This window comes from Lissotriton vulgaris, chromosome 12, assembly GCF_964263255.1.
Source record: "Lissotriton vulgaris chromosome 12, aLisVul1.2, whole genome shotgun sequence".
Taxonomy (NCBI): domain Eukaryota; kingdom Metazoa; phylum Chordata; class Amphibia; order Caudata; family Salamandridae; genus Lissotriton; species Lissotriton vulgaris.
The window spans coordinates 736,359,683-736,368,686 of NC_141700.1; the positions used below are offsets into that span (position 1 = coordinate 736,359,683).

General features: G+C 52.2%; 1 non-coding gene across 1 annotated transcript; it reads right to left on the reverse strand.

Moving 5' to 3' along the window:
• Nucleotides 1-4,454: 4,454 nt before the first annotated feature.
• LOC147678448 (U6 spliceosomal RNA) lies at nucleotides 4,455-4,562 on the reverse strand. The gene has a single exon (XR_015303270.1). It is a non-coding gene; the product is annotated as a U6 spliceosomal RNA (small nuclear RNA).
• Between the last annotated feature and the right edge of the window lie 4,442 nt (nucleotides 4,563-9,004).

The window sequence follows — 9,004 nt, forward strand, 5'->3', positions numbered from 1 at the left end:
CTCCGCCCAGGGTAAATGTTTGTAACTGTCAGGAAATTCAGCTCACCCTGTGTGAAGTTGAGACCTCCAGCCATTAGAGTGCTAGCAGCAAGGCTGCCGGCCCGGACAGCGTGCCAATTGACCTAATAAAGTGTAACAGTGGATTGTGGGCTCTGTTTTGACTAATGTTTTCCATAAACCTGCACATCCTCCGGTACCTAGGTCGTGAACCATCTAATCTGTTGTGCCAATATTTTAAAATGCTTAGCTGCTGTAGTCCTATTTTCCTCATCGATACCATGGTGAAAATCTTAGGCAGAGTCCCTTATAATAGGATTAAGGAGTAGACCCAAGAAAAGGCAACCCTGCATCCCTGCCAATATGGGTCTAGAAATAGCAGAGGCACAATCGAGCAATGCCTGAATTTTAATTTAATCTTAGATAAGTAACAGTAGCCAAGCACAAATAGCTATTTTTAGCCTTTATAGAGATGTCTTCAGCATTCGATCGTGTAAATCACTCCAAGTTGTGGCAAGGTTTACTATCTAAAGTGATGGATTAAGCACCTGTTCACTTTATAGCACATTTGCATGAGAACGTAAAAGCCAGGGTAAGGATTAGTTCAATTGAAGTTTCCAGTAAATTAAAGATATCTAGACGCTTGTGGCAAGGCTGTGTATTGGCGCCCCTACTGTTTATCTATACTACTATTATAAAGAGAGAACTGTGTCCTTTGAGCCAGGTAAACTCGAAAAGTACACCACCAATCAAAACACCCAAGACATCTTTGAAAACCTCAGGGCAAGCAGAAGGACATAGGCCATTAAAAATTTAGAAATATAAATAAAGTAGTCCCTTGCAAGTAGCGCCGGCTGCGACGTCTGCGTGATGACATCATTTGCGCTCCCAACACTTACTGAGCACTTCCTGAAATGACGGCGAAGATCCCGACCTGCTGGGAGGACTGCCGCGGCCCTGCTTTCTGCTGGGCGAAGTGGCGGCCTGTGCAGGCGAGGCGCCTGGATCGGGACCGGCAGCTGAGGTAAGGATCAGGGGACACGGGCGGGAGGGGGCCGGGCCGGGGCGGGCCGGGGCGGGCCTGGCCGGGCCGGGAGGGGGCCGGGGCGGGCCGAGCCGGGGCGGGAGGGGGAGGGGGGGGGGCCAAGGTTGGGCGCAGGCTCCGGGACACAGACAATGTCATGGCGGGCGGGGGCCGGGGCGGGCTGCACGCAAGCCTCAAATGCGGCCCCCAACCCCTTTCTGCCCCAGGCAACGCTGGGGCGGGCTGCTAGTATTATATTAGATGAGCTTAGCCGATTTTCATCTACCGGATGTTCCAAATGTTAAAGGTTCTAAACTACCCACATTACTATATGCGGACGACACAGCGCTGATGACCTATACACAAAAGTGCTGCGTCTATTAGTTTATTAATTCCCCCAATTTATGTCTGCTTTTGATTTGCAAACCAACTTCTCTAAATCATATATCATGGCCTTCGGCCCCTAGCATGCCCGCCTCTCTACTCTGGCTGTTGGTGCAAATGGTTTACAAAGCACTATCCCTTAGGGGTTATGTTCGATGCATCTAGCTCCTGGACACTTAACATTGCACAGCATAGAGTGAAGCTATCCAGGGCAGTAGGCTCCCTATTCAGTTTACCTCAGCCTCCAAAGGGGAGGGGCTCTTCTTCTGCTGCTTCAGACTTATGCTACTCAGTGTGTTCCCATTGCATCATATGGGGCCGAGATATGGGGTATAGCAAACTGTGTAGCTATTCAGGTGGAGGAAAATAGATTTTGTAGAAAACCCTTTCTGTACGTCTGTCATCAACTCATTTATCTGTCAGAAGGAATTGAGTTCGACCTACTAGGGTGATTGTATTAGTAAATGTCCTCCCCTGTTGTGGCTAGCTATCTGGAGAACTTAGGAGGCGTCCTTAACAAGGGACATTATTAATGATTGCCTTGCATGTGATGAAAGGCCTCTATATTCCCTGGGTAGCTTATGCAAGGACTATTTTCCAAAAGATCGGGCTTCCTCACGCATTTTCTGAGCCTAGCTCTGGCAGTTGCATAAATAAAAAGCATGCGCAATTGCTACTACTTAACCAAGCCCGATCCCTTAGGCTTACCGCAGAAATGTCTTATTACTTACCGGTAATCTTCATTACCCTGATTAGGGTCCTCCCCGTCCCAGTCCTTACTACGTGAGGTAGTCCTGCCTCCACCCAGCCAATCAAAATGCCAGAAATCAAAAGTTTGAAGGTTACATAAGCCCCTCCCAACCACCGCCATGCCTGTTATCAACAAGACTCAGAAACAAACACAGCGGGAGGGAGGGAGGGAAGAGGACTGGGACGAGGAGGACCCTAATCGGGGTAATGAAGATTACCGGTAAGTAATAAGACATTACCCCCTCATGGGTCCTCCCCATCCCAGTCCTTACTACGTGAGGAACTCACAAGCAGAGAACCAAGAAGAAAAAATGCAGGACATCAGGGATCCATGCAAAAATACAAAACTTTAAACAATAAAGCATCAACGAACAGCAGCGTACAAGACACCAACAGAAATCATCAGAAGAGGCAAGAAAACATTAAGCCGAGAATGTCGCACAAAAGTGTGACGGGACCGCCAAATGGCCGCCCCACAAATGTCCTGGACAGAGACCCTGCCGCCTCAGCACAGGAAGCAGACACAGAACCCACAGGAGACAAACAGGGCAGGAGAAACCCGAGACTGCAGTGAACAGTGGAGGCTAAACAGAAGAGCCCTGCGAACACCCAAAGAAGGGGAACAGGAGAAACCCCCTCAGCAGGCAAAACAGGAAGCAACACCTCCATCCGCAAAAGGAAACTCGAAGAAACAGGCAGAAAATCTGATTAAGCCGCAAAACAACTCAAACCAGCAGAAACTGCAAAGAAGGAAACAAAACTCACCCAACCGACAAGCGGAAGTGAAGGCCAGCAAAAAAAATACCACTGCAGCGGTCAACCACAACAAGTCCGCCACGAACAAGGACACGAAAGGGGCAACCGCAGACCATGCTAAACAGCAGGCAAGGCCCAAAGAAGAATCAAGCACAGGAGAGCCCGGACAACGAAGCACATAGCTCTGAAGAAGCCGACCCACTAAAGGACAACAACCACAGAGGAAGCCCCAAGGCCCCGACAAGCACAAACCACCGTCGAACAGCAGACAAAGTGGAAGGGGAAAAAACCCAACAACAAACCCAAGCTGGAGAATCCAGTACAGAAACAGGAACCCCAGCACGGATTATGACCAAGAGAGGAGCACCAGGAAACAAAAGAGCCCGAAAGTGCACCACAGCTCCAAAGAGCGGAAGGCCAACGCGACCAACACATGCAACATGCCACCACAGAAGAACAGCCCAAAGACGCTAAAGACAGCCGCTCAAGAGTCAGGCAGTCAGAAGCACGCGCCAAAGATAGAGCAAAGACAGCTGCGGACCCAGAAGGAGAGGCAAGGGAGGCTGGCCAAATCCGACTCCCACCAGCAGCAGCAGGAGCGGAAACCAAAAACAGCGAAGCCAACCCAACAACACCGACTCCCCCCCCAAACTCCGCAGAACCCCCAGGAGGAGAAACGGGAGGAAAGGCATACAGAAAACCCAAAGGCCAAGGAAACGAGAGAGCAACCCCCGAGGACAGACCACCCCGGAAACAAAAACCGTGGGAGAAGAGCAACGGGAGGGGAAGCAAACAAGACCCAACCAACCAAGGGTCCCAAACAAAAGACAAAAGGACCAGGAACAGAGGAACAGACAGAGGGAATGCTACATGAATCAGCAAGACATTCCGGCGCAGGGCCATTCCAAGTACCAGCGAACAGTCCCGAAGCACCTGCGCATTGTCCCAATATAAGGACATGTCCCGCCGGAACGAGCACCAGACAGCACCAAACAGAGGACGGGAGGAAGCGGCCCAAGCCACCAAAAGAATGCACAAGCAGAGTACAATTCCTTTAAAGAAACCAACCGCCGTAACAGGGATGTTCCTCAAGACCCTCTGAAAGCCAACACAGAAGTCGCCGCCCAGACACAAAAACAGGGAAGCCAGCAGGAATAGAGACATGGACCGGGACCCCCCAAGAAGGCCCAAACAACAACGAGCCACCGGAACGCCAGCCCGAACATCGGACAAGCCGTCCACCAAGGACCCCAACAGGGCCCCCAACCCAAGGACAGGCATCCGAGGACAACAAGAGGAGAGAGGGAAGCAGAAACGGACCCCCCTCACCAGGTCGGGAGAGCAAAGCCACCAGACCAGGGGAAAGAGGAACCAGAGCCCCGAAACCAGCCTGAAAAAGGACCCAGCGAGTCAACAGAAGAAACACCAAGGACACGAGGTGCATGAGAGCCCAAGGAACCACAGCCAAGGAGGCATCCACCATCCGCCGGACTCACAACCAACCCCGAGCCACAGAAAATCCAACAGGGCAGAGAACAGATCCAGATATATGGAACGCCTCACGAAATGCATGTCATCCTAGCGCAGGGGCCATGCCAACCCCCTCCAGTAACGCTCAACATAAATGCATACGAGCCGCCGAAGCGAGCACTGAGCAAACAGCTCCCAGCAAAGCGTCAAACTAGTCCCAATGAACTGAAGCCCCCGAACAGGAACCAGACGAGGAATGGCCAGACCCAATATGACCCCAGAGCCTGGAACCAGGCCAGCAAACCCCCACAGCAGGAGCCAGCGCCGTGGAAAAACCAGAGGAGCAGGAGAGAGGCCGAAAGGAAAAACCTGAAAACAGGAAACGGAACTCAACCACCGCAAACCTCTGAGCAGCCGGATGGATGGGAACGAGAAAAACAAGCGACTCCCATACCCAGGGAAGCCAAAATCACCCACCACGAGGAGGGGAAAACCAGACTGCAAGGGGCACAACCGAAAGGGACACAGCTGCACCAACCCGACCGAAGCCCCGGGAGGAAGAACCGAACAGAGAGACCAACGGGAGCCAGGACCAGGAACAGAGAGAAAGACGCAGAACGCATCACAGTGCCAACGGACAACAAAGCAACCGTGAAAACAGCCTAAAAGGGGGACGGCCACGGAATGGAAACCAGCAACCAAGAATGATGACCAACAGGACTCACCATTCGGAAAGCAGACCAGAACAACGAGCCAGGAAAAAACGGAGCAGAGCGCCCAAATCGCAAAAAATGTCAACAAAGGAGACAGGTGACCCACAAGCAGGTCAACACCAGGAGAGGAACACATAACCTGAAGAGGAAGAGATGCAACCACCTGGCCACGGCGACTCCTCCTGGGCACAACATATCCGACTGACACCCAGGGGCAGCAGCAGGCGCCGCAGAGGCAGGGAACCAAACGGAGTGCATAAAATGCAGGCAGTGGACCAAGGCGCCAGGGGAATGGCAAAGCACCAAAACGTAGGCCAGAGAGAAATCTCACAAGCCCCCGCCACCCCGGTAGCCGAGGACAAGGCCCAACCATCCGGGACTGGAAGGAGGGACCCCCAAGAAAAGAACCCGCGAAGCACAGACCGAAAAAGAGCAAGCACCCACCCCAAAAGGAGAAGCAGCATACGAACTCTTGAGAGCGGAATCCACCAACCACCCAACCTGGACCTCCAGGGATGACGCCTCCGAAGACAGAGGGAGAAGGCGCAAAAAGAAGAAAATGGAGGATACCGGGTGACAAAGACCGCCAGGCGAAATCGTGTCCCCAGAAAGAGAGGAACACTCCGCATGGCAATGCCAGGCCACACCGCAGCCAGTACAGCCAACAGGACAGCACGAAATGGTGGGTAAAAAATGGGAATAAACCCTGCAGGAGCAAATGAATCAGGGAGAAAGACCCAGCACTACCAGACCATAGACCATCCCCGAACGTATACCCCAACAGGGGAAAACGTCCACAACCCCACCAACAGTAGACGATAGAATAGCCGCATGCACCAGCAGCGCAGACAATGCAAAGCAGTCCAAGAAAAACTGTAAAAGAACACCCCCTTGCAGCTACAGGACATCATGCTACGTGGACAAAGAGAATGCAAATTTTCAAAGCACAGCATGAAAATTAACATCCCAAGTCACTTAGACAGCATTGGCAGGACTTTAACCCTCGTCTTATGATAGGCTGTGACACCAGAGGCATATGACATACCATTGAGCAACAGCTCTGTGGAAGCACCGGAGAGGAAGTACCCTCAAACATGGCGAGCAAAGGAGTAAACCCCACAGGAAAACTCCCAACACACCAATAAAGGAAGTGCCCAGCAACCTCCAGGAAACACTGCCCCCAAACAACAATCTCGCATGCAAGACTGAAGAAGGAACAAAAAAGGCAGCCCTGCAGTCTCCAGCCACACCACATAAGAAGAACATGGCAGTAGGGGCCGGACGCTGCACTAAAGCACCAGCGCCAGAACGACCTGGGGCCAGAACACCAGGAGGGCTCCCCGCCCAAGCCCAGCACATGAACGGGGAGCATCCTGACCCCAGAACAGAAGCGAGACCGACCGGAGGACCGGAGCGGCCGCGCCAGGAAAAATGTGAAAAGACCACATCAGAAGCATTACAAAAATGGAAAAGAAACACTCACGGCACCGCCAAACCATCCAGAAGCAAACAGGAACAGAGGCAGGAACCAGGAGCACCAGCGTTCCGACAGCCGTCGGAGCAGAAAAAAAAAACAGGCATGGAGGTGGGTGGGAGGGGCTTATGTAACCTTCGACCTTTTGATTTCTGGCGTTTTGATTGGCTGGGTGGAGGCAGGACTGCCTCACGTGGTAAGGACTGGGACGGGGAGGACCTATGAGGAGGTAATGATAAAGCTCACTGTTGCAGCTTACTTGAGCTCAAACACAGATAGCCCATTGACAAATTATCACCTAAGTGCACAGGCCGCTGGGAACATTGCTTGTTATTTCGCTTTTGGGCAGATACAGTTAAGTATTTACTGTGTTTTCCGTTGGGCTATCAGAAATCTCTGGGAACTATTCCCTGCGAGTGTGATGGCAGATTTGGTCAAACTACGTTTCATTAGACTCTTTCCTATGAATTGTATTCAAAGTACATTAAATAATTTGTAATATAGCCTTATAGCCCGCCGTAGCGGGCTATACCGGCTATTAAAGGCCCGCTGAATCGTTAAAGGCCCGAGCCGGTATAGCCCTGCTACGAAGGGCTATAAGGCTATTAGAACATTCTGCCACTAGAGGGCAGAATGTTCTAACAAATTAAACAAAGGGTTCTCGAAGCTCGAGGGGATATAAATCCCCTCAAGCTTCGAGAAGCCTTTGTAAAACATTGGAATGTTACAAAAGGAGGTGGGGTCGCACACTACTCACACACGGGCGGTGTCGCCCCTAAGGACTCTGGTTAGTGTAGTTAAGTGTTCGCGATGCATCATCTTTCGATCTTCCGCTATCTTCGCCGTCTTCGCCATCCCTGGACACGTGTTTCGGGGTATCACCCCTCGTCAGCAGGGATAGGCCGTGTTCTGGGGTTGCCGATGGCTGCAAAATATTTGCCAGGTATAGTACCACTCAGGCGCGTAGGTGCGGGATCCCTGGCTCGTCAGCCGAGAGCTTAAGGGAGCTTTAAAGTTACAAAAGGAGGTGGGATCGCACTCTATTCACACACCGGTGGTGTCGCCCCTAAGGACTCTGGTTAGTGTAGTTAAGTGTTCGCGGTGCATTATCTTTCGATCTTTCGCTATCTTCGCCGTCTTCGCCATCCCTGGACACGTGTTTCGGGGTATCCCCCCTAGTCAGCAGGGATAGGCCGTGTTCTGGGGCTGCCGATGGCTGCCAAATATCTGCCAGGTATAGTACCACTCAGGCGCATAGGTGCGGGATCCTTGGCTCGTCAGCCGAGAGCTCAAGGGAGCATTAAAGTTACAAAAGGAGGTGAGGTCGCACACTACTCACACACCGGCGGTGTCCCCCTAAGGACTCTGGTTAGTGTAGTTAAGTGTTCGTGATGCATCATCTTTCGATCTTCCGCTATCTTCGCCGTCTTCGCCATCCCTGGACACGTGTTTCAGGGTATCACCCCTCGTCAGCAGGGATAGGCCGTGTTCTGGAGTTGCCGATGGCTGCCAAATATCTGCCAGGTATAGTACCACTCAGGCGCAAAGGTGCGGGATCCCTGGCTCGTCAGCCAAGAGCTCAAGGGAGCTTTAAAGTTACAAAAGGAGGTGGGGTCGCACACTACTCACACACCGGCGGTGTCGCCCCTAAGGACTCTGGTTAGTGTAGTTAAGTGTTCGCAATGCATCATCTTTCGATCTTCCGCTATCTTCGCCGTCTTCGCCATCCCTGGACACGTGTTTCGGGGTATCACCCCTCGTCAGCAGGGATAGGCCATGATCTGGGGTTGCCGATGGCTGCAAAATATCTGCCAGGTATAGTACCACTCAGGCGCGTAGGTGCGGGATCCCTGGCTCGTCAGCCGAGAGCTTAAGGGAGCTTTAAAGTTACAAAAGGAGGTGGGATCGCACACTATTTACACACCGGCAGTGTCGCCCCTAAGGACTCTGGTTAGTGTAGTTAAGTGTTCGCGGTGCATTATCTTTCGATCTTTCGCTATCTTCGCTGTCTTCGCCATCCCTGGACACGTGTTTCGGGGTATCACCCCTAGTCAGCATGGATAGGCCGTGTTCTGGGGCTGCCGATGGCTGCCAAATATGTGCCAGGTATAGTACCACTCAGGCGCATAGGTGCGGGATCCTTGGCTCGTCAGCCGAGAGCTCAAGGGAGCTTTAAAGTTACAAAAGGAGGTGAGGTCGCACACTACTCACACACCGGCGGTGTCCCCCTAAGGACTCTGGTTAGTGTAGTTAAGTGTTCGCGATGCATCATCTTTCGATCTTCCGCTATCTTCGCCATCTTCAACATCCCTGCACACGTGTTTCGGGGTATCACCCCTCATCAGCAGGGATAGGCCATGTTCTGGGGTTGCCGATGGCTGCCAAATATCTGCCAGGTATAGTACCACTCAGTCGCGTAGGTGCGGGATCCCTGGC